Source organism: Hemitrygon akajei, chromosome 26 (genome assembly GCF_048418815.1).
Source record: "Hemitrygon akajei chromosome 26, sHemAka1.3, whole genome shotgun sequence".
Classification (NCBI taxonomy): Eukaryota; Metazoa; Chordata; class Chondrichthyes; order Myliobatiformes; family Dasyatidae; genus Hemitrygon; species Hemitrygon akajei.
The window spans coordinates 39,803,925-39,830,066 of record NC_133149.1 but is presented as its reverse complement, the minus strand read 5'-3'; the positions used below and the strand labels follow the sequence as shown (position 1 = coordinate 39,830,066).

Here is a 26,142-nt window from a genome sequence, read left to right as displayed (position 1 = left end):
TAGTGAACTACAACTTGCATTTGCTGATTTTTTCAAAGATCACCCCAACGCCACGTGCGGAAAGAGCAAAAAGCACAACTATAATGTTCACATAAAATTGATATTGGTTTCCCTGTATAATGTGCACTAAAATGAACATTGCAAATTTCACCTTGGTGTTCCCCTTTGATTTTATACAAACTCTCATAGTCCTCAGAATTTAACTCCACAGATGAGATACTTGAAATCGGCCCTGAAGAGAGATTCACAATAAAAAAAAAACAATACTCCACAGGTTACATAGTCCTCCACGCTGTTCCATTGGCAATCAAGAGAAACAAGAGAAGAGGTCCCAATTTTCTACCAGGCGCTACTCCATCTCACGCACACGCACAGATTTTTAAATACATTTCACTGTACTGCTGCTGCAAAATCTCACATTTCACAACATTTGTCAGTGGTAATAAATGTGGTTCTGATTCAAACCCTTTGACATCACTTTGAAATGAAGAGAAAATACTAAGGATACTCAGCGTGTTAGAAAGCTTCAAATGGTGAAAAAGACAGTGATAATCATTCAATTTGAAGGTCAATGCAACCGAACATGTTAAAGTTACAGGTTTTTAAGCAGATACAAATGGGGAAGTGAGACAAGCAACAATCTTTGCTGAAGCGGGCAGACGGATTCAATTCAAACCTTGATTCAGGGCAGTACTGCTATGGGGCAAGAAACAAATGACTTGAGGAACTGAAAGTTACAAAAGCAGAATCATTAACAGAAACAAACACCCATTTCAGTTCCTATGACCCACACTCATCTTCTCCTTCATCTCCAAGATCCACACACAGATCCATTGTTGTTCTTGGCCCTATTTTCTCCCTTTTATCTTTTTCCCCTCCCTTGTCCAAGGTCTTCAAGTAACCCACCAACCATCACATCTCCTCTCCATCTTTAACGGTTTAATCTCCAACTACCTGCTTGATACACCAATGGAGCAACTGTACCTAAAGATTAAAATACGCTAGTTAGACCCGAGCTCCAAAACAGTCCATGACCAGCTGATTCCTCTAATTGTGGCTTTGTGTACATTTAATATAATTGGCATTTGCTTATAATCAACCTTAGCAATTCCTGACCTCAAATCTTTCTCTTCCTGCCAAAACAAAAACCACGCTCTTTAAGTCTTGGTTACATGTCCCATTATCTACATATGTAAATTAGAAACTTAAGTAACTGCAGATGATGGAGACCTGAAATAAAAATAGAAAATGCTGGAGACACAGTCAGGAAGCACCTGCAGAAAGAGAAATAGAGATAACGCTTCAGGTTGAAGAACATTTGTCAGAATAGGGAAGGAAAGAACAAAAACGCTAGTATTAAGTTGCAGGGAGAGTGGAGAAGGGAAGTGAGGATAAATCAAAGGGCAGACTTCTAACATTCCTGTAACCATGGGGATAAGGTACTGTACAAAGAAAGTCATGGTCTATAAATTAATGGGATCAGTTAGGGAAAGAACATTCTTTTGTTCGTAAGGGCTATGAAATGGGGGTAGTTAGGGTGTTAGAACCCAAGGGAAGGGTGTGAATACTGAACAATATGTCCAGTAGGAGAGCGGGTGGAAAAAACAGCCAATATCACCAGGGAATAACTTGTCTGATATGGGGGGGGGGGGGCTACTGCACAAGAATCAGAATCAGGCTTATTATCACAGGCGTGTGTCACGAAATTTGTTAACTTAGCAGTTCAATGCAATACATAACGTAGAAGAAAATAAATAAATTACAGTATACGTATATCGAATAGATTAAAAATCATGCAAAACCAGAAATAATATATTTTAAAAAGTGAGGTAGTGTTCACAGGTTCAATGTCCATTCAGGAATCGGATGGCAGAGGGGAAGAAGCTGTTCCTGAATCACTGAGTGTGTGCCTTCAGGCATCTGTACCTCGTACCTGATGGTAACAGTGAGAAAAGGGCATGCCCTGGATGTTGGGGTCCTTAATAATTGATAGTGCCTTTCTGAGACACCGCTCCCTGAAGATGGGACCGAAAGAACCTACAGAAAGTTGTAAAATTAGTCAGCTCCATCTTGGGTACAAGCCTCCATAGTGTCCAAGACATTTTCAAGGAGCGGTACCTCAGAAAGGTGGCGTCCATTAAGTATCCCCGTCACCTAGGACATGCCCTTTTCTCATTGTTACCGCCAGGAAGGAAGTATTTTCACAACACATGCTGCTGATAATAAACCTGATTCAAGTCAGGCAGCATCATCTACAGAGGGGAATAAATAGTTGATGTTTCAGGTCGAAACACTTCATCAGGACTGACAAGGGGAAAGAAGCCAGAATAAGGTTGGGGGAGGGGAGAAGTACAACTGGCAGGTGATAGATGAAACCAGGTGAGGGGGCAGATGGGTGAAGGGAGGGATAAAGTGAGAAGCTGGGAGGTGATTAGCGGAAAAGGCAAGGGTTGAAGGAGGAATTGATAGGAGAGGAGAGCGGACTAGGTTAGGGGAGAGTGGGATAGAGAATTAGAGCGTCAAGGAAGCACAGGGTTGGACCTTGAGACCACCCAGAAGGAGAAGACCATAAGATATAGGAGCAGAATTAAGCCAATTGCCCCATCTAGTCTGCTCCGTCACTTCATCATGACTAATCCAATTTTCCTCTCAGCCCCAATCTCCTGCCTTCTCCCCATATCCTTTCATGCCCTGACCAATCAGCATAAAGACTTGGCCTCCACAGCTGCCTGCGGCAAAGAATTCCACAGATTCACCACTCTCTGGCTAAAGAAATTCCTCCTCGGTGAGTGGAGTCCACGAAACGTGAAATTAAGTTAATGGCTCTGTTAACTGTGGTGGGCGGCAAAGCAAGGTTCAGGATGGAAGACATCGCAGACAAAACTATATGGAAATTCTCACTGGACTAAGCACAATGGAAATGGAGATAGACACAAGGAGATTGGAATAGGATTCATGCGGAAGGTGAGCTGGGACCAAGCATAATCCAGATAGCCCTATGAGTACATGGGCTTGTAATGGACATTTATCACTAGGCATTCCCCTGCAATAGAGATGGAGAGATCCTGAAAGGGAGTGAACAGGTCAGAGACAGTGTGGAAGTGAGGACAGTGTAGAAAGAGGCAGTAAAAATAATGGAAGTTCTGAAGGTCTGCAGGAAAGTTATGGATCAGAAAAGGGGCCCTGAGTAGGAGTGAAATAAAAATTGCTCCACAAAAAGGTGAAGATTAGGCCTAAGTGAGTCCCCAAAGCTGATCAGGAGAAATTGAGTGGAGTCAGAGTCGTTGCTCAGTGTGAAAGTGCATTGGTGGAGGGGAGTTCATTGAGACTCTTTCAAGAAACAGAGGACCCTCAAACCATCTTGGTGAAGGAAGGAGATAGGGTCTTATTTGAGTATGGTACTAGTTGGTACCATACATTGGGAACAATCCAAGTGGCAGAAGGCATTTGAAGTTCCATGTGTGCAAGGGAGAAGGGACTCTACCAGGGAAAAAAGAATGGAGTTCAAGTAGGAAGAAATAAGTTGGCTGAGACGGTCCTACTTATAGATCCTGCCCAGGAAGCAGAAATAGACCATACACCACAGGATATAGGAGCATTATTAGGCCATTTGGCCCATCAAATCTGCTCAGCCATTTGATCATGGATGTAGGCTGTGCCAGGCTGCAAGAGTACAAGGTTGAAAGATGGGGAGGGGAGATCTACCAAGGAAATGAAACCCATTACTACATGGAAGAGAATGATGGGATGTTCCATGGTGGGGTTATAATCCAGAGGGAGATACAAAGATGACATGGGAGGTTTGAGAGATAACATTTGGTCTCTGTTGTGTAGGGGTCAGCTTGGAGACCTCAAAAACACCACTTTGTAATTGAGACAAAGACAACATCGGAGCTGGTTCTTTAAGAATGGAGTACTGCAAACTCAGAAGGGCATAGATTGGAGTGAGTGGGTGGATAGGTGGTAGAAAATCAAGGTGAATAGATCCAGAGAGGACAAGAATCCAGAGGATGGAGTCCCAGTGGGTTGGGTGCTTTAGCTGAAGCTCCACAATCTGAGGTGCAGGCTCCTGACCAAAAATTGGGCAGAGACGAAGGAAGAATGCCAAGTCAGGCGTGGAAATTTATTTGGGTGGATTGGAGGAGGATGAAGCCAGGGTCTTTGCTGAGGACTGATTGCTTGGGATTAGAGAGGGGAAAATGAGAAGGGATGATGAAAACACAGCAAACTGGTGGGAGAAATTGTCCCAGAGGAAAGTGAAAGGTAGCTTAATCTTGTTTGAAAAGTATTTCTGTGAGACTTTATTGTATGTTTTACTGGAATACAAATGCAAATTGTTATTCAGACAACATTTCAAGGAGAGCACCAATGTGACTTAGAGCAAAAGCAATGTTAAGCATTCCAATTCCCTTCACTTCCCATTTTCCCCACTGGGCCTCAGCAGAAAGCAGTAGTAGATAATTTGCCTATGCCCTTCACGTTGCACCATGGCAGGTTAGAGACTGACCTTTGACGTCAAGGATGGTGTTGTCAAACTACGATATTCAACTGATCTTAAAGACAAGCTGCTTCCTTCACTGTAGGCTGAAGAAATGAGCAGAGGACAAACCGTCTACTCTATGCTTCGATGATCACTGACAAGGGAATTGAAATCCCAGCCACAATCGATGATGTGCAAGAACCGCTGTTCTATTTTGGCTGCAGCCAATGACAGAATTACATGACTGGTTGTAATGCACGCTTGTGGAATCCTAAACTCACTACAGATGTCATTGCAACTACCGTAAGTTCTCATGTATATGCTGCAACTCAAGTGTTTCTCAATCATAGGATGGCAAATTCATGACTAAATTCTAGACACAAGAGATTTCTAAATTCATGATTAAATTGTCATGGCAACCTAAATGGAATCAGCAAGGCAGGGGCTCATGCCACACCCAGGATAAAAGTTGCTGAAATAGACCTGGGAACTGTTAAAAGTGTATTGCATTGGCAAAGATGCCTGCTTCAATCTAATGCCCAATTTGCAAATCGTTGATTGTGTCCGGTCATCCCGATGCTGCCCCCACTACATTGGTGAGACCTGTCATGAATTGGGGGACTGCTTCACCTCCACTCCATCCGCAGAAGTGGAATTTCCTGGTGGCCAAGCATTTTAATTCCGATTCCCATTTCGACATGTCCGTCCACTGCCTCCTCTTGTGCCAAGATGAGGCCACCTTGAAGGGTGGAGAAGCAACACCTTATATTCTGTTTAGGTAGTCTCCAACCTGATGGCATGAACATAGATTTCTCCTTCTGAAAATTTTTCCCCATCCCACCCCTATTTCCCATTCTGACCTTTTACCTCTTCTCATCTGCCTATCACCTCCCCTGGGTCTCCTCCTCCCTCCCTTTCTCCTATGGTCCACTCTCCTCTCCTATCAGATCCCTTCTTCTCCAACCCTTGACCTTTCCCACCCACCCGGCTTCATCTATCACCTTCCAGCTATCCTTCTTCCCTTCCCCCCACCCTTTTATTCTTGTGTCTTCCCTCTTCCTTTTCAGTCCTGAATTTTGGTCTCAGCCCGAAACGTTGACTTTATTCATTTCCATAGAGGCTGCCTGACCTGTTGAGTTCTTCCAGCATTTTGTGTGCATCGCTTCTCACTTGAAGGGCTAGTTCTCTTTTTCCAGTAGTTTAGATTGTAAGTTTAGCATCTTTCAACACATTTCAAACACCAATGTCAACATTCACCTCATAATAATTCTTTATTTATTTGCTGTTTGTGAGATTTTGCTGTACATGGGTAAGAGTACATTGGTAACAGTGGTGAATTTGACACCAGAAACGTGCAAAAAATGCCTGACTGACACTATGGTATAGTACTGGAGGAATGCTGCATTGTCAGAGGCAGACTTTCAGAAAGAATAAACATACAGGAGCTCTACCTGCTCTATTACTCCGATGGCAAAGCATAAAAGTGAACAGAAATGTTCTGGGTTGTGTTTGATTTTCTTGCCACAGGAGTAGGTGGAAACCAAATTCAAATTGGTTGGGATTCGACTACAAATGATCAAATTCACATACAGGGCCTCAATAAAGTCATTAAGTGCCTCAGCTGGGCACCGCGGTAGCGTAGCAATTACTGCAACGCTATTACAGCTCAGGGCGTCATGGTTCGGAGTTCAATTATGGCATCTTCAGCAAGGAGTCTGTACATCCTTCCTGTGGAATGCATGGGTTTTAATCCCAGTGCTCCGGTTTCCTCCCACAATCCAAATATGTACCAGTTGGTAGGTTAATTGGTCACTGTGTATTGTCCTGCGATTAGGCTAGAGTTAAATTGGGGGTTACTAGGTGATGCAGTTTGAAGGACCTATTTTACTCTGCATCTCCAAATAAAAATACAAGGCAGTAGGGGAGAACTGGCTTACTAAGGCACTAATCGCTTCTCAAAATTGAGCCCCCAATCTACATTCCAAAAAAAAAAATTTACTAATTAAAATTGCTGCTACTTATGGCACCTTGGTGTGTGCACTACATATGTACACTTGCTTCCAAAATATTTAATGTTAAGCACTTTGTCATGACTTGTGCAAGTCTACAAAAAGCAGTAAAAACTCCAAAGGTACTTTTTAAATACAGTAATTGTAAAACAAAGCAACCAATCCATAGGTACATAGTCTGGCTTAACAACTATATTAAATAATTTGTTAATTTCTAAAATTTAACAATCTAAATTGCTGTTTTCTCCCAATTTACAGCCCTTCCATCTTTAAGGCTTGCTTATGTTTATACATCTCCCTCAAACTTTACAAAATGGATCAGCAATGATAAGTATGAATCATGCAAGCCTTTCCTTCCAAAAGGGGAAAATGAAGGTTATTCGAGTAATACATTTATTACAGCATGTTGTTCAGCAATCCCCCAATTTAACCCTGGCCTAATCACAGGATAATTCACAATGACCAATTAACCTACCAGTATGTCTTTGGACTGTGGGAGGAAACCAGAGAACCTGGAGAACATACACACTCCTTACAGGCAATGGCGGGAATTGAACTGATGTCACTGGTACCGTAAAGCATTGTGCTAACCATCACACTACCACGCCATCCCAATTCAGCACAACACACCAATTATCCAAGAGATTTTATTTAATCTTTTGCCTCAGTACAGCTCAAGGAGACTGAAAGCAGAAGAGAACATTTTTGAGCAGACTATTTGTGTAAACAAAAATGTGAAGCATGTTAGGACAGCAGCAGCAGCAACTTTGGGCTTGTAATTATAGCAAGACGATGTACCTATGAAATGGTTGCTTTGATTTACAGTTCTTCAGAGTTCCTGTACTAACAGATAACTTTGGAATTTTTACTGTGTATTTATCTTCAGCTTAAGAGGCATAAATAGAGTGGACAGTCAGGGAATTTTTCCCTGTGCAGAAATCACTAATACGAGGGGGCATAATTTTAAGGTGTGGATATCAGAGGCTGTGTTTTTTTATTAATAAAACAGAGAATGGTAGGTGCATGGAATGCACTGCCATGGGTGGTGGCAGAGGGAGATACATTAGAGGAGTTTATGAGTCTCATAGATTGGCACATGGATGAAAGAAAAGAAAAATGGACCATGTGGGAGCAAGGGGTTAAGTAGGTTAAAAGGTCAGCACAATATTGTGGGCTGAAGGGCCTATACTATTCTGTTCTATGATCTGTGTTAACACAATCCATATACCTCTTGAAATTAATTCAGGTCAAAGTTCAAAGTAAATTATCAAAGTACATATGTGTCACTATATACTGCAAGTTTAGAGTTTCAGCACCAAATTCAACATTGCATCTGAGATTAATACTTACATTTAATTCCCTTTGTGCTGCTTCATGTATAACTTGATTTAATAGGATGGACTCACTCCAACTCCAGTATTAGATATATACACAGACTTGATGGTTGCTGAAAAAATGTAGCATTTTTGCTCACCCAGATCTTGGGAATGTGTCCAAAATAATCAAGTTGCAAATATCAGACACATTGGAAGAAAGGAGGCAAGACCTTAAAAATATTAATACATTTTTGTCAATCTTGTTGAGTATCTAGCTTGCGTATAAACTTACTAATCTGATAGCTTCTTGAAGTTTTGCTACAAATTTAATTCCATGGTGAAAAAGATGCCAATGTGGCGACCCACTTCCTAGCGCACTCGAACCGGCTCACAAATCACAAAGTCCCAAAAGGGCGCCAGGTCTGCTTCACCAACAAAGGGAAAAGCCTGCGGGGGACTGTGAGTACGTGCCCCTTACAGCATCCGCGCCCGGGGAGGGCGGGATCAGGGAGGCTTTAAAGCAAGGCTGTGAAGTTCGAATAAAATCTTCTTTAACTGCAGTTTACCGACTCCGTGTCGTTATTTTAGCGCTGCGTGTAGCACACCGCTACACCAAGACTAAAATAGAAATATTCTAAGTTATTTTAGAATAGTGCTTATTTTTGACATTAGCAAATAAATACTTCTAATAAATTAAATTAAAACATACATTTATAGAGTCATAGAACACAGAAACAGGGCCTTCACCTGTCTAGTCCATGCTGAACTGTTATTTAACCAAGCCCCACTTGACCCACGCCTGGATTGTAGACCATTACCTATATACTTATCCAAATTTTTCTTAAATGTTGTAATCAAACCCGCATCCACCACTTCTGCTGCAGCTTGTTGCACACTCTTGCCACCCTCCTAGTGAAGTTCTCCCTCATATTCCTCTTAAATATTTCACCTTTCACCCTTAGCCTATGACCTCAAGTTCTAATCGCACCCAATCTCAGTGGAAAAGCCTGCTTGCATTTACCCTAGCTATACCCCTCATGATTATAAATGTCAAATCTCCTCTCATTCTCCTTTGCTCCAGGGAATATTCAGCTTTTCCCTATAACTCAGATCCTCAAGTGTTGGCAACATCCTTGTACCCTTTCGATCTTAATTGATATCAGAGTTTTACATTTCTCCCTTTCCACTTTGTTGCATCAAAAGTGTAGGGATTCCTCAGTCGGATCAAATGAGGACGAGTTAACAACTGGGAACAAACTGATCAGAACTTTTGGAAATAAGGAAAGTGTACATTCTTTAAATCAAATACAAAACAAAAATAGCGAATAAAATGTGAGAAACTTGAAAGAAAAAGTGTTCCTTTACTGTTTCCTTCCATCTCGGGATATCCTGAAGTGTAATGCTGTTTAAGTGGACGTGACACGGTGATTTGTGACAGTCGATTTAAAGACAAGCTCCCTTAAGCAAGAAAATAAGTGATCATGTTTCACTTTAAGTGGTTGCCACTGTACAGAGACACTGGCTTGGGGCGGGGGGTGCAAGGCCTTGACTTATCTGACGTGAATTTTCGGTACTCCAGGTTATTGTGTTCAAGTTTCTGAGGAGACTGAATCCCCAACAGACTCAGAAAGAGGCAAATGATTCACTACCCCTTGCTTGCTAATAGAGGCAATTCGTTAAATGACTTTAAAATTACTACACATCGGCGCCCAGTGTGTGGGAGATTTGTGAAAATAAAACCAATTTTCCGCTCTCATTTTGTAGTCTCGAAATCCGTCTCGAAAAGATTCTGCAGTTCGAGTTCTACAACAGCGATTACGTGCAATGTCCCCAAATTCCAGCCTCGAACAATTTGAACGCAAGTTAACGGAGAATGGAAAAGTTACCTTCACGTGAAGGACAACTTGAGGTCCCCGTTTATCGTCGCGGCAACGGTCCCTGCTGCCTATTTCTCAGACAAGAGTTGGTGAAAAGAACATTAAAAAATAAATTAAGACCGGGATCAGCGGCAGCTTCAGAACGTTGTATTCAGACGCAGAATCATAATGAACAACTTCCAACATTCTATAGAGTAGATCCCACTCTTGAGTTGCGCTAAATAAGGACCGACCTCATTATAGTTAATTAAAACTATTAATCGTCGGGAAATTTTGATTCGTGGGGAATCACGGCCACTCAAAGTTAACTTGCTCCGCTCACTTTGAAACTTGTTGATGTCAGCCAACTTCCTGTCAAATCGGGGCAGCTTTCAAGCTCCCTCTGCTGCAAACGTGTCGCTTTGCATTTTCTTGGAGATGTTTGAACTTCCCAATCGGCAAAAGATGAAAAACCTGAAAGCACGTACCACCAAACTCAACGGCAGCTTCTATGCCACTCTTCTAGGAGTATTGAATGAACTCGTGTACAATAAGATGGACTCCTGGCCTCACAATTTACCTCAGTATAATCTTGCTCTTATTTCTTATTATTATTTCTGAGGACCTGTCCTGGTCCCAGCACATCAGTGTTATTACGAAGAAAGCATAGCAACACCTCAACTTCCTCAGGAGCTTGCGAAGATTCCGCATGACATCTAAAACTTTAACAAACTTGTATAGATGTGCGGTGGAGAGTATATTGACTGGCTGCATCACGGTCTTGTATGGAAACACCAATGCCCTTGAACAGAAATTCCTACAGAAATAGTGAATTCGGTCCTGTCCATCACAGGTAAAGCTCTCCCCACCACTGAGCACATCTACATGAAACACTGTTGCCGGAAAGCAGTATGTATTATCAAGGACCTCCACCACCCAGGTCATGCTCTCTTCTCAATGCTGCCTTCAGGAAGAAGGTACAGGACTCACATCACCAGGTTCAGGAACAGTTATTACCCCTCAATCATCAGGCTCTTGAACCAGAGGGGATAACTTCACTCAACTTCAATTGCCCCGTCATTGAAATGTTCCCACAATCTATGGGCTCACTTTCAAGGACTCCATGTAGCCGATGAACAGGCAGGCATAGCTAGGGCCCACATAAAAGTCCATGGCTACAACATTGATTTGCAGAAACTGAGAGGAATCAAAACAGAAATTGATTAGGGTGAGAAGAGTGTCAGTAGAGAGGAATGTGGTATTTAAATTTATTAAAGGAATGGAGGGCACTAAAGGCCTTCCTAATGGAGAATGGAGGTGTGCAGGGACCAGGTGCCCATGGTGAAGAAGAGGCAGTGGGGATTAGGGAATTCAAAGTTGCTAAAAGCATGTGAGATGCCATGGATGTAATTGGGAAGGGTCTAGACAAGACAGCTGGCAAGAAAGAGTCAAGTAATGAGATGCTCTGTGGGGCAAAAGCAGGCAGAAACAATGGGTCTACCAGGGCAGTCCTGTTTGTGGATTATGGGGAGAAGGGATAGAAGTGGCCATTATGGTATTGAGCCACTACCATGTTAGAGGCTTTGATTGGGAGATCTATTAGTGTTTGGCATTTATTTAAATAATGTTTCCAGTATTTATTATTTTTGCTCCAAATTATATCTCAATTGACAGATCCAAGGACTTTCATGAGGTCAACAGGCCATATATTGTGGTTGATGATACTTTTTGAATTTTTCTTAAAGTTTCTATCTGGATGGATGGAATCCATGTGGTAACTTGGAAGTGGGGGAGGCTTTTGTGATGACTTGTCATGCAGCAGACAATGTGGAGACCTCTCTGTAGTTACCACTCTTGGATTTGTTCCTCACCTTGAGGATGGTCATGATTGTGGTATCTTTGAGGTTCTTCCCATGTCCTCCTCTCCTCAGACATTAACGGTCTCAAAGATTCCACAGTCGGCTTTCTTTAGCTTTTACTCCATGAACAACAGATATACTCCAATCAACAGAGGCTGCCCTAAAATCACTATAATTAAGAAACTCTAGGCCAGTATATTAGTACTAGTTTGATGAAATTTAGGAGCTAAATAATTGCAAACATAGGGCATTCTTGAGTTGGAAGCTTCATTATGGCTCTCGAGAAATAAAGCTGCTTCACAGGCATCTGAAGGCTCGAGGTCCAACAGAGAACTCCATCACCTGAAGAAGAGGTGGTGGGCAGAAACAGCACAGGAGGTCAGAGGTCTAGGACTCATTGAGCACAATGTCATGCTTAGAGGTCTTTGTCAGTGGTTTCTAAGGTACAAGGTGCAAGTAACACTGAAGGTGAATTTATTAAGGAAAGAAAGACAGCCATGAACACTGGAAAGGACACTTCAAAGAATTTTTCAGTTGCGACTCTGCTGTTGATGTGACCATCCTTGATCCCATCCTGCAGCATATTATTTGATTCGGCTTTGGTATAAACTTGACTACCAAGGCTAAAAAAAAACGTTGGCAGCTGAGAGAGAACAGGGCCTCAGGAGTTAATGGTATCTCATAGAAGTTCTGAATCCTGGAGGAGAGGATGGAGTACTATGGGGATGAGGATGGTGGTAAATTCACCACAGGGGGCAGATTGATCACGCCTGCATTCAGGTTACAAATAACAATTTCTAGTGAACCCCTGTAGCCGGATTATTTACCTGATCAGTGCTAAATGGGTGAGGAAGATTAAACCACCTGTAAGCAGTGGCTTAATAATTGGATTGGCATCCGCTGTAGCATTTCAGTGTGAATTAGTTTTGGTTAATATTGATTGCAGATTTCCATTAAGTGAGGAACTTAAGCTATTTGATTTCAAGGCAGGTAAATGGAAATGAAAGGCTGGTGGAACAGCTCTGAATAACTGAATACACCTCTCATGTTCATACATTAGCTAAGTGTTCTAGATCCTGACAACTTTTGAGTGAAAACACTTTTCTTTAGTACACTCCCAAAATGCTGGAGGAACTCAACAAGTCAGGCAGCATCTAAGGAGGGGAATAAACAGTTGACATTTTTGGCTGAGACCCTTCATCAGGACTTCTGATCTCATCCAGCATTTTGTGTGTTTTACTCTGGATTTCCTGCATCTGCAGAATTTCTTCATCTCATCTCCCTTAAAGATGATTTGTCATAGACTTTAAATTTATGATCTCTGACCCTCAACAGAGGGAATCATTTTAATCTACCCTCTTTGAAGTCTTTTTCCGATATGTTTCAGGATTTCCTCATCTCTGTTACAATCCCCTGTAATGTATTTTATAAAGTCCTCACGATTTTAATTGCCTGTGATTCCCAGGATTTCCTACATTCTAATAGAGTCAATTGGACCTCATACTCAGTCTGACTGCTGCCCGAACTTTACAGAAGTGAAAACAAGTTTCTCTTGTAACTAAATAGTAAAAGGGCAGAAGGAAAAGCTTGCAGAGTGAATTGGCAACAGTTCCCATTCCAGAAACTGGTGTTAGATCTTTAGATAGATCAGAATGGGAAAACAGTCCCAGGTTTCAGTGGGTGAGGTGTGAGGACCAGGAATCCTATGTGTAAAATGTCCTGCACTCAACAGTGTTCTGAGTATAGAATCTGAATCAGGTTTATTATCACTGGCATGTGACGTGAAATTTGTTAACTTAGCAGCAGCAGTTCAATGCAATACATAATCTAGAAGAGAGAGAGAGAAAAAACAATAATAAATAAATCAATTACAGTATACATATATTGAATAGATTTTTTTAAATGCGCAAGAACCAGAAATACTGTATATTAAGTGAGGTAGTGTCCAAGGGTTCAATGTCCATTTAGGAATCGGATTCAGAAGCTCTTCCTGAGTCGCTGAGTGTGTGCCTTCAGGCTTCTGTACTTCTGCACAGACTCGATTCATGTGGCACTGGGGAATATAACCGAATGCAGCAAATGTGCTTCCAAGAGGGAACAAAAGTGACCCCCCCAGATGGAGTGGGTCCAAAGCAGTAAACAATTTTCTGGAGGAACTCAGTTGGTCGAGCAGCATCTGTGAGATGAAAGGAATTGCTCATTTTTCGATAGTGGGTGGAGTTTGCAAGTTGCACCTTTATTGATTGAGATGCCCCTCGTGTCATGAAGGTGAGTGCAAAGCACATCTGTAGTAGTGCAGATACCTGCTCCCCCTCCCTCCACCACATCATCTCCCTGGTTCTCATTGGCTCCACCTCTGCTGATCTTGGCTTTTTTGTCATTTGATGATGTTCATGTTCTGAAAATGCTATCTTTCCCATTTCTGATTATCCTATCCTCTGCACAGTGCATTTCTTCCATTTCCCATTTCCCTGCCCCACCTCTGAATCCTGTATTTCTCTGAATCCTGATTGTATTTTGAACTTGATGTTTAATCTTACTGTTGAATTGGCACAGCACAGAAGGCTAAGGGAAACTTTACAGAGGTTTATAAAATTATGAGGGGTTTAAACAGGTTAGATAGTCACAGCCTTTGTCCAAGGGAAAGGCAAAGGACAAAATAAAGAACATACCATACACTCAGTGGTCACTTTATGAGGTACACTTGCACGTTAAATATCTAATCAGCCAATCATGGGGCAGCAATTCAATGCAAAAAAGCATGCAGACATGGTCAGGAGATTCAGTTGTTCAGACCAAACATCAGAATGGGGAAGAAATATGATCTAATTGACTTTAACCATACCAGATGGGGTGGTTTGAGTATCTCAAACTGCTGATCTTTTGGGATTTTCAGACTCTAAAGTCTCTAGAGTTTATAGAAAATGGTGCGAAAAACAAATAAACATCCACTGAGCAGAAATGCTGTAGGAGAAAATACCTTGTTAATGAGAGAGGTCGGAGGAGAATGGCCAGACTGGTTCAAGCTGACAGGAAGGTGACAGTAACTCAAATAACCACACGTTACAACAGTGGTGTGCAGAAGGGCATCTCTGAATGAACAACACATCGAACTTTGAAGTGGATGGGCTACAGCAGCAGAAGACCATGAACATACACTCAGTGGCCACTTTATTAGGTACAGGAGGTATTGAATAAAGTGCCCACTGAGTGTAATTTGAAGGTTAGATAGATCTGAGGGGTAACGGTTTCACACAGAGGGTGATGAGAATACAGAACAAGCTGCCGGAGGATAGGTGAGGAACAGGGGGTACTGGCCATCCCAGGTTACAACAGAGACCATTGTAACATACTTGTCATGGTAATGTGAGTTCTTGAAGTATCCATTCATGTGATTAACTGTGAGCTAGTTTTGTAGCAATGGAATGTGTCTGTATACCTGTTCAAACACTGTGATTGTATCTTCCTTGACCACCTCCTCTGGCAGCTTGTTCTGTATACCCACCACTCTGTGTGTGAAAACATTGAGGAAAAAGTAACAGAAGTTCCAGAATGGAGCTTTGTGAAAGAAAGCAATAGCTTGGATGCTGGTTGCCTCTGTCAGCTGTATGAGGAATAAAGTACTTTTGTTGATATTTTATACTAGCAATTGTTTGAGACCATAAGATATACAGTAGAGACAGAATTTAGCCTATTCAGTCTGCTCCATATTTTAATAATTGTGGGTTTTTTCCAACCATATTCTCCCACTTTCTCCCATAACCCTTCATCCATACAACCATAAGGCATGGGAACAGGTTAGGCCATTCAGTCCATCAATTCTGCTCCGCCATTCCATCATGGCTAATTTATTATCCCTCTCAACCTCATCCTCCTGCCTTCTCCCAGTAACTTTTGACACCCTTACTAATCAGGAACCTATAAATCTCCACTTTAAATATACCCGATGACTTGGCCTCCACAGATGCCTGTGGCAATGAATTCCACAGATTCTCCACACTCTGGCTTAAGAAATTCCTCCTCATCTCTGTTCTAAATGAATGTCCTTCTTTTCTGAGGCTGTGCCCTCTTGTCCTATGCTCTCCCACTATTGGAAACATCCTCTGCGCACATACTCTATCTAGACCAGGTCCGTGGATCTCTTGTTTAATGGAATTGGTTAAAAAGGTTGTGAACCTCTGATCTAGACCTTTCAGTTCCAATAAGATCCTCTCACTCCTCTGAACTCCAGTGAGAACACGTCCAATGCCATCAAATCCTCATACATTCACCTTTTCATTCCCAGGATCATTTTTGTAATCTTCCTCTGGACTCTCTTCAATGCGTTCCTTAGATATGGGGCCTGAAACTGCTCACAATACTCCAAATGCACTCTGACCAATAATTTATAAAGCTTCAGCATTACATCCTTGCTTTTATATTTTTATGCATTTGAAATGAATGCCAACATTGTATTTGCCTTCCTTATTATTGACTCAGCCTGCAAGTTAATCATTAGGGAATCCTTCATGAGGACTCCCAGGTCCCTTCACAGCTCTGATTTCTGTATTTGCCCCCTGTTTAGAAAATATTCTATATCTTTCTGCAGTCTCACTGCTTCCTCAACACTACCTTCCCCTCCACCAATCTTTGTGTCATCCCCAAATTTGGCCACAAAGCCAACAATATCATCATCCAGATCATTAATGTGAAAAGAGGTAGACCCAACACCGACTCCTGCGGAAACCCTTACCCAATCAAGAACCTATCAATCCCTACCTTAAATACACAAAATGGCTTTGCATCCTGAGCCATCTGTGGGAACAGTTTCCACAGATTCACTACTATCTGGCTAAAGATAATAGAGTCTTATTCATTCATTCATTCATTCATTCATATTTATTCAAATAAGTTCAAACATCTTCCTCAATCCTCTCCATATTTCAACTTATAAAAATTAAATTTTATATAATGGGCACCACTGTTACCTCTAAGCTGTGCAGGTGCATGGCCACACAGTGACTGAAATGCTTCTGTGCACATAGCCTTTGTTACCATGCAGCTGGGTTTCTAATCAGAGTCCATGGACCTTTTGCTTAATGTCATTAGTCCATGGCATAAAAAGGTTGGGAGCCCCTCGTCCAGTCAATTACCACCCCCAAGAGTGTCAGAAAGATGCCCCAGGGTAACGTTGATCGCTAATGGACTCCTACTGCTAGATTGTAACAGGTGTTCAGTGTGAATCGAAGAATGAGGCAGGAAAGGACAAGGGCTCTCAGTTTAGAGAGACTCTGAATGACAGTCCGCTTCTTCCCCAATGGTTCTACATGAGAAATAGGAGCAGGAAGAGGCAGTCTGACTCCATGGGCCTGTTCTTCTATTCAACAGTATCATAATAATCTTAGCCCCAATTTCATCTTCCGCCCCATAATCCTTAACCAATATACTGATAATCTATCTTCTGCATCTTATAAAATATTCAACGACTTAGTGCTTACTCTTCAAATATTTAAGGAAAGCAGTTGTCTCCAGAACTTTTGGAATTAAACACATAAATAAGAGCTGCCAAGGAGTTGGACAGTTCTGATCTCTGCACAGCAAGATTCCACAAAAAGTTGAAGTCCTTTGTGGCCAGACTTGGCACAGTAGTTGTGCATTGCATTTGATAATGCTGGAAAGGTAGAGTTCCACTCCACAAATGTTGATCCAAAGTTTAAAGTGACATTTCTGAGATGAAACATTAGCTTTTCAAGGGAGTCAAGAATCTTAATACCATTGGGTCACAGTCCATTTGATTGCCATCACATTCACCTCCTTGAATATTCCCCTCTCACCACAGAGGTGCAGAGTATACGAAGTACAAAATGCACTGCAGTAACTGACCAAACCTTTGACTGCACATCACAAACCCACAAGGTCTACAACTCTTTAAGTTGTCCTCAATCACATGCTATCCTGACTTGGAAATATATCAGCCTTTCTTCATTGTTGTTGAGTCGCAGTTCCTACATAGAAGTGTGGAGAGGCCACCTTTACCATCTGGAAGGTGTCAGCAGAAAGCGTTCACCACCATCTTCTCAGGAGCGTTAAACGTTGACCGTGCTAGCAGTGCTCACACAATACAATGAAAAAACAGAGAAAATTCAGAAAGATGTTGCTGGGAATCAAGGATCAGTTACAGGGATATGTTGAATAGGTTAGAACTTTATTCTTTAGAGTATAGGAGAATCAGAGGAGATATAGTAATACACAAAATTTGAGGGGTACAGATAGGGTGAATGATTGCAGGGTTCTTCTCAGATTGGGTGAGACTCAAATGAAAGGTCATAGGTTAAGGGTGAAAGGTGAAATATTTAAGGGGAATCTGAGAGTGCCTCTTCACTCAGAGTGGAATGAGTTGCCAAGGAAAGTGGTAGATATGAGTTCACTTATAACATTTAAGAGAAATTTTTATAGGTACATGGATGAGAAAGATATGGAGAGCTCTGGTTATAGTACATGTAGATGAGATGACCAGGCTGGGTGAAAGGATTTTGGACAGCTTCGAAGAGAGAGTGAAGAGGCGCAGTGAGAGAATTACGGAGGCATAGACAGAGGCTGCCACTGAGAGAGTGACTTAGAACCAATTGCTCTTATTTCTCCCTTTGAGATCTTAATCTTAGTCTTTTTTTTTCCATAAGTAGCCGATCAATCCCCGTGTCATGAGCTTTGAGGGCCTCTGTGGTGAGCTGCAGAGTGTTAGACTTTTGGGCTTCTCGAGCATCTGTATTTACTAATTGTTGCTTTAACCAGAGTCATTAAGCCCTGTGCTTTCTGTTTAACATTCTCAAATTAATGGTGACTGGCACGGGCTTTCCATTTCCTATGATTATTTAATGCGGACTCCTGATTAGCTTGGATTGTGGGGGCCTTGTGTCGAGAATGATTTGTCCTGCAGTGTCACCAATGTTGGAATTCCTATGCATAACCTTTTGTTTCCATCTCTACCTGGAAGTCTGCCATTCCTCCACACCTGGGCTCAGTCTTTGCCAGCACACACTGTGACACCCTGGTTTGTGCAGTAAATGAAAACCAAGGCTCATTCAATCTGGTGCATTCATTAGCACCAATGCATTGTACTGGGCAAGTCTGCCATCCAGTCTGGACCAGTAAGCCACACCACAGATCTTAATATATAGGGGCAGAATTAGGCCATTTGGTCCATTGAGTCTACTCCACCATTCAATCATGGTTAATTTATTTTCAACCTCATTCTCCTCCCTTCTCCCTATAACCCTTGTAACAGTCAAGAACTTATTAATTTCTACCTCCAGATTCCTCCATGGAGAAGAATTCCGTGATTTACCAGTCTCTAGCTGGAGAAATCCCTCCTCATTTTAGATTAATTTTCTTTATTCGGAGGTTGTGCCCTCAGATCCTAAACCTGCCTACTGATGGTAACATCCTCTCTAGGCCCACTCTACCCAAGCCTTTCAGTATCTGCTACCAGGACAGGTTCTCTGTTGATGTCATATGGGACATGGCAATTTTCTGACAATCAGAGATGTAAGCAGTGTAAACTCTTCCCTGCCAGTGTCCATCCTGCTAGCAGATATATGTTGGTCTTACCTGAAGACGGACAAATAATTGACTGTCCATTTCCCTCCACAGATGCTGCTTAACCCACTGAGGTCCTCCAGCTTTCTGTGTGTTGCTCCAGATTCCAGCATCTACAGAATCACTCGTGTCTCTAAATAATCCTGTTGCACTTACCAGGGAAGAAGTGAGGTTATAGACAATAAAACCACAAAACATAGCAGCAGAATTGGGCCGTTCGGCCTATCAAGTCTGCTGCACCTCATGGCTGATCATTTCCCTCTTAACCCCATTCTCCTGCCTTCTCCCCATAAACTTTTACACTTTGATTAATTGAGAACCTATCAACCTCCACCTTAAATGCACCCAGTATCCTAGCCTTCACAGCTGCCTGTGGCAACGAATTCCATTGATACACCATACTCTGACTAAAGAAATTCCTTCTCATCTCTATTTTGATGCTGTACCCTCTGGACCTAGACTCCCCCCACCAAAGGAAACATCCTCTTCACATCCACTCTATCTAGGCCTTTCAACATTCAATAGGTTTCAATGAGATCCCACCTCATTCTTCTAAATTCCAGCAAGTACAGGTCCAGAGCCTACAATTGCTCTTCATATTATAACCTTTTCATTCCCAGAATCATTCTCGTGAACTTCCTCAGAACCCTCTCCAATGTCAGCCCATCCTTTCTTAGATAACGGGCCCAAACCTGCTCACAACACTTCAAGTGAGGCCTCACCAGTGCTTTATAAAGTCTCAGCATCACATCCTTGCTTTAATATTCTAGTCTTCTTGAAATGAATGCTAACATTGCTTTCACTTTCCTCACCAACAATTCAACTTGCAAACGGACCTTTAAGGAATCCTGCTTGAGAACTCCCAAATCCCTTTGCACCTCAAGTTTTTGAATTTTCTCCCCACTTAGAAAACAGTCTATGCTTTTATTCCTTCTATCAAAGTGCATGACCATACACTTCCTAACACTGTATTCCATCTGATACCTCTTTCCCCATTATACTAATCAGTTTAAATCCTTCTGCAGCCCCTCTGCTTCCTCAACGCTACTTTGCCACTCCACCTAGGTTTGTATTGTCCGCAAACTTGGCCATAAGGTCACCAATTTCATCATCCAAATCTTTGACATACAACATAAAATGGTCCCAATACAGACCCCTGTGGAACACTATTAATCATCAGCAGCCAACCAGAAAAGGCTCCCTTTATTCCCACTCTTAGCCTCCTGCCAAACAGCCGATGCTTCATCCATGTATCTTTCCAGTATACCCTGGGCTCTTATCTTGTTTAGCAGCCTCATGTGTGACACCTTGTCAAAGGTCTTCTGAAAATCAACGTATACAGCATCCACTGATCTCCTTTGTCTAAACTGCTTCTTATTTCTTCAAAGAATTCCATTTGCTATTTTCCAGTCCTCCAGAACCATGCCAGACTCTATTAATTCTTGAAAGATCATTACTAATGCCTCCAAAATCTCTTCAGCTATCTCTTTCACAACATTGAGGTGTAGTTCATCAGGTCCAGGTGACTTATCTACCTTCAGACCTTTCAGTTCCCCAAGCACTATCTCCCTAGTAACAGCAACTGCACTCACTTCTGCCCCTGGACACCCTTGAGCCTCCAGCATACTACTTGGGTCTTTCACAGTGAAGACTGATGCAAAATACTCATTCAGTTCGTCTGCTATTTCATTGTCCCCCATTACTACCTTTTTGGCATCATTTTCCAGCTGTCCAATATCTACTCTCATCTCTCTTTTACTCTTTATAGCTGAAAAAAAACCTTTTGGTAACATTTTTGATATTATTGGCTAGCTTCTCTTCATATTTTATCTTTTCTCCCCTTAAGTCTTTTTCAGTTGCCTTATGTTCATTTAAAAAAAATCTCCCAATCCTCTAACTTCCTACTACTCTTTGCTCTATTAAATGTTGGCTTTGACCTCCCTTGTCAGCCACGGTTGCGTCATCCTGCCTTTAGAATACTCCCTCTTCTTCGAGATGTATCTATCTTGTGGCTTCCAAACTGCCTACAGGAACTCCAGCCACTGCTGCCCTGCTGGTGTCCCCTTGTAATCAACTTTGGCCAGCTCCTCTCTCATGCCTCTGGAATTCCCTTTACTCCATTGTAATGCTGATACATCTGAATAGCTTTTCCCTCTCAAATTGCAGGGTGAATTCTGCCATATTATGACCACTGTTTCCCAAGGGTTCCTTTTCCTTAAGTTCCCTAATCATATCCAGTTCATTACCCAATCCCCAATCCAGAATTGCTGATCCCCTGGTGCGCTCGACCACAAGCTGCTCCAAAAAGCCACCTTGGAGGCATTCCACAAATTCTCTTAAGATCCAACACCATCTTGATTTTCCCAATCTATCAGAATATTGAAATCCTCCATGACTAATGCAACATTGCCTTTTTGCCATGCTTTTTCTATCTCCTGCAGTAATTTGTAGACCACATCCTGGCTACTGTTTGAAGGCCTGTATATAACTCCCATCAGGGTCTTCTTACCCTTGCAGTGTCTAACTCTACCCACAGGGATTCTACATCTTCTGATCCTATGTCACCTCTTCCTAAGGATCTGATTTCATTTTTTACCAGCAGAGTCACTCCCCTTGATCTGCCTACCTGCCTGTCCTTTCACTAGATTGTGTATCCTTGGATATTAAGCTCACAACTACAATCATCCTTCACCCATGACTCCGTGATACCCACAATGTCATACTTGCCAATCTCTAACAGCACTATAAGATCATTTACCTTATTCCGTATGCTATGTGCATTCAATTAGAACACCTTCAGTCCTGTATTTGTCACCGTACTCGATTTTGTTCCCCTTTTACACCACAACCTATCCCACTGACTGCAATTTTGCCCTATCATCTGCCTGTCCTTCCCAACAGTCTCACTATACACTACCTCTGCTGGTAAACCAACATCCTTATCACTCTGGTTCCCATTCCCCTGCCAAATTAGTTTAAACCCTCCTCAAAAGCTCCAGCAAACCAACCTGGAGGTATTGGAGGTATTGGTCCTCCTCAGTCCAGTGAGTCAGTGAGTAGTGACAGGCAGGAAATGGAGAACATATTGATCAGAATAGAGCTTGATATGAGGTTTAATCTGACTGTTTCTGGCAATAATCCAGTGCATGGATTATTGGTTAGTTGGGTCCATGGTCCAGTGGATGACAAAGTAGCTCCTACCTTGCCCTAGGACTTTTGAGAATTTTGTGGCCATGCACATCAAAGCTGAAGCAGGTACCTGTGAGTGGGGCTGATGCACCTCAGTGGGGTCTGACAAGTGAATCAGTGAATACAATTCCATCCAATCATCCCCCACTCCACTCCAGCCTCGCAAACCTCCTACATTCTTACAAGCCTCTGAGATCTCAGCACTTCTGCACTCCTCCAACTAGGCTGTTGCGTACCCCCTCAATGTAATCACTCCACTGACTCAGTATGCCTTTAGCTGCCTGGCTCCTAAGCTGTGGAAAGTTTTATATTTATTTTGAGAGATGGCTTGGTAGCAGGCCCTTCTGCCCAATTACATCTATGTGACCAATTAACCTACTAACCCCCCTGCCTTTGGACTGTGGGAGAAAACCTGAGCACCCGGAGGAAATCCACATGGTCAGAGGGAGAACGTGCAGACAGTGGTGAAATTAAAGCCAGGTCGCTGGTGCTGCTATAGCGTTACGGTCTCACTTTAATTTCAGATCACCTGCTCTCATGCCTCTTTATCCTACTTGATGGCATGATCTGTTTGAAATTTATTTCGAGTTGTTAAGAATGTCATGTAAATGTGAAGTGTTAACAGAGGAGTCAACATTCTGTTTGAAATTGTGGGTGACATTTAAACTTGGTCAGGTGGAATATGACAAGAAATTGGTGGGGATTGGTTTATTTGTGTGCTCCTTGAAATGCTGCCCAAGCTTGCTCCTCTATTTTATCTGTGTCCAACGTCACCACTGTAGCACAACCCAAGTGTTCACCATTTCTGTGAAAAAAAATTGCCTCACACGTCTCTTTTGAACTTTAAATTCATGGCCTTTAGTGTTAGATATTTCAATCCTTGGAGAAGGGTACTGGCTGTCTACTCTATCTATTCCTCTCACAATCTTATAAACCTTTATCAGGTCTCCCCTTAGTTTCCATCACTCCAGAGGAAACAAACCAGATTTTTCCAACCTCTCCTTATAGCGCATGCCCTCTAATCCAGGCAACATCCTGGTGAACCTTTTCTGCAGCATCTGCAAATCCTCCACATTCTTCCTGTAATGGGGTGACCAATTCCAGATGTTGCCCAACCAGAATGTGATAAAGTTTCAACAGAACTTCCTGACTCTTGAATTCAGAGCCTCAACTAATAAAGGTAAGTGTGCTGTTCGTGTTCTTTACCCCCAAACCAATCAATTTGTGTGGCCACTTTCAAGGAACTAACCAAATGTGGTCCAGCAAGACCCCCTCTAACCTTACATCAGGATAAGTAAACCCTGGCTTCTGCCCCCTTCCTTTCCAGTCCTGATGAAGCGTCTCAGCTTGAAAGGTCAACTGTTTATTCCCCTCCTTAGATGCTGCCTGACTTACTGAGTTCCTCCAGCATTTTGTGTTTGTTACAAGTAAACCCAGTGGTGGTGTTTTCCATCCTTACTGGAAAATCAAATGCAAGGTATAAATGAATAACACATTAAATTCACACCTTCCTTTTCCAATTAAAGTCCCAAAATGTTGAGAATTAAAATGTTAGGTCAACATATCACGTCGGGTGAGTATGGCAGATAATGTCTCGGGAATTATGCTAACTGTAATATTTCACAGCAATTTAAGTGACGGCTCTGTCATAGCAAGCCTGATGCTCTTGGGAGTTACAGGACATCCATGTTAGGTTGGATCCCACATTTTTTTGTTGTTTATTTCTGGGTTTGATTGGCGAGGCCAATATTTCACGTCCATCGCTAATTGTCCTTGAACAGGTGGCAGTGAGTCATAACTACAGTTCTACTGCTTACCCCTGCAACTTGGAGAGGGACCTGCAGCTAATGTCACTCCCACTTGCCTCGTGGCCTCGTCCTTCTCCGCGTGAGAGCACAGAGATGCGGAAAGGTGCTTCGGCCAATGAATGCAGTGCACTTTAGAATCTAAAAAGTACAGCACAGTGCAGGCTCTGCAGCCCACAGTGTTGTGCTGACCTGCATAAACCTGTACGAGCTTAGGGTGGTCAAACAGACCGAGAATTCAACACAGCAATCAGTGTAAACGATAATCAGATTTCACAGTAACCACTAACAGCTTTGATGAAAGAAAGTTGTTGGATATGACTTTATGGTGTAAATACACAGTACGTTACATGAATGAATGGCAGTGATTATTCATTACTTGATTTGCATAATTTATGTATATAAAAATATGACATTTTAGTCATCACGTTTCATAAGGATCATTATTTAACCAACTAATAAGACCCTTATATGATACAATTATATACAGGGTCCCATGTAAATAAGGTCTTCACCAGAGCCACCCCAATTCTCCTGAACTCACTTTTTCCTGACTTGTTAGCGTTAGGAACAGGTTTCACCTTGGTAAGATCTAACATTGTCTTTTAAATAGCTTTATCCTTTAATTTAAAAGAAATTGCTGAGATCAGGGTTTGAAAGCTGTATAATCCTTTAAATCTGTTCAATTCAAAAGCTGAAGCATTGTCAAAAAAAGGATAACATTTAACTTTCCTGTCTGTCTTTCTTTAACTTCTCACTCTGTAACAGTTCGCTATTGGTAGAGGTGGGAACGGATCTGTCACTACATAACACTGCATTTCATTACCCACCCGTCTGCTATATGAACCAGGATGCAACCCTGATGAATACATTGTATAACACTGGGTATTGTACAGGTCACTTTCCAGCACTGCGCTAAAGAAATGATCAGTGCAGGTGGGCCCTTTTATATACTCCTGGCCAGTACTGTTGTATAACACAGGACTGCAACACTAAAGGCTCTTAGTCTGGTAAATATAAATCCTTCTTTGCAGGCGATGGGATCAATTTAATGAATGAATAGACTGAAAATCAATGAATGCATTACTCCAAGTGATAGAGGCACTTCACACAATTAGCTTTGGTCAAAGTGAAGGACATTTATCCTACAATAATTCTGGCAACAAGCTGTTTAATAGGAACACAAGGGCCAGAATTTTTTCATTGTAGTTAGGATTGTTCCTGACAGGAATCCAAAGATGATCAATGACTTATTCATATCCAATTATGTCTCTCTTAGTAAACAGTTCAGTAACTGGGGAGACAGTTCTACAGCTCTTTTCCAAATAGCGTGTTAGGATGGTACAGCAATGGAGGAGGCCATTTGGCCCATTGCATTAATGCAGTTACTTGACTTGTTTAACACCACATAAAAGCATTCCTTTACTTACTGAAAATTAAATGAACACTGCACAAAATATTCCCTACTCTGAGAAAAAAGACCTGAGATGCATTTTGTTTAATATATAGGACTGTAATTGCAATTTGACTCTAATTCGTGAATGATTCAGGAAAAACAACAACTTGTCTCAATAATAAACTTCAGAGTCTGATGGAAAATTGCTTCAGGGTGAATATTCAAAGATGACACCATGACCTTGGGGGTGGGGGTTAAAGCACCATGTTGGGCTATATCTGGCAATGACCTTTGATAGCATGGGGTGGGAGGGGGAGGAGGATGAAGATCAGACTGCCCTAAAGCGCTTTCTCTAAAAGCTCCAGATCCTGTTGGTGTTGTTTTCTCCAAGTGCTTGTTTGCGGTTGGTGCACAAGTCAGTCTGCTGGATGCTTTTCTCCCAGCCTCCGCAAGGCACAATTGATCCTGGAACGTACCTGGAGTATCCGTGGACATACATCCCCCAAGCAGTCAACTAGATGGAGGTGAGGTAGGGGTGGAGGAGATGAAAGGAAGGGGCGAATTGGGGGAATGGAGTGGATGGGGGGCATGAGGTTATGGGGAGGAGCGAAGGAGGGAAATGTTGCCAAGTTATGCTATCAACAAAACTCAGCTTTG

General features: G+C 42.1%; 1 protein-coding gene across 5 annotated transcripts in view; it reads right to left on the bottom strand.

The window, feature by feature from the left end:
• The window catches only part of nlrx1 (NLR family member X1), a 33,696-nt gene extending 23,684 nt beyond the window's left edge, over window positions 1-10,012 (bottom strand). For 3 of the 5 annotated variants that reach the window (XM_073029955.1, XM_073029959.1, XM_073029958.1), the window contains exon 1: window positions 9,692-10,012. The gene's annotated coding sequence lies outside the window, so the exon portion shown is untranslated. Of the gene's footprint in view, window positions 1-4,507; window positions 5,051-7,839; window positions 8,409-9,691 lie in introns of those variants that run through there. The other 2 variants (XM_073029956.1, XM_073029957.1) reach the window with 2 other exon arrangements.
• Window positions 10,013-26,142: the final 16,130 nt, after the last annotated feature.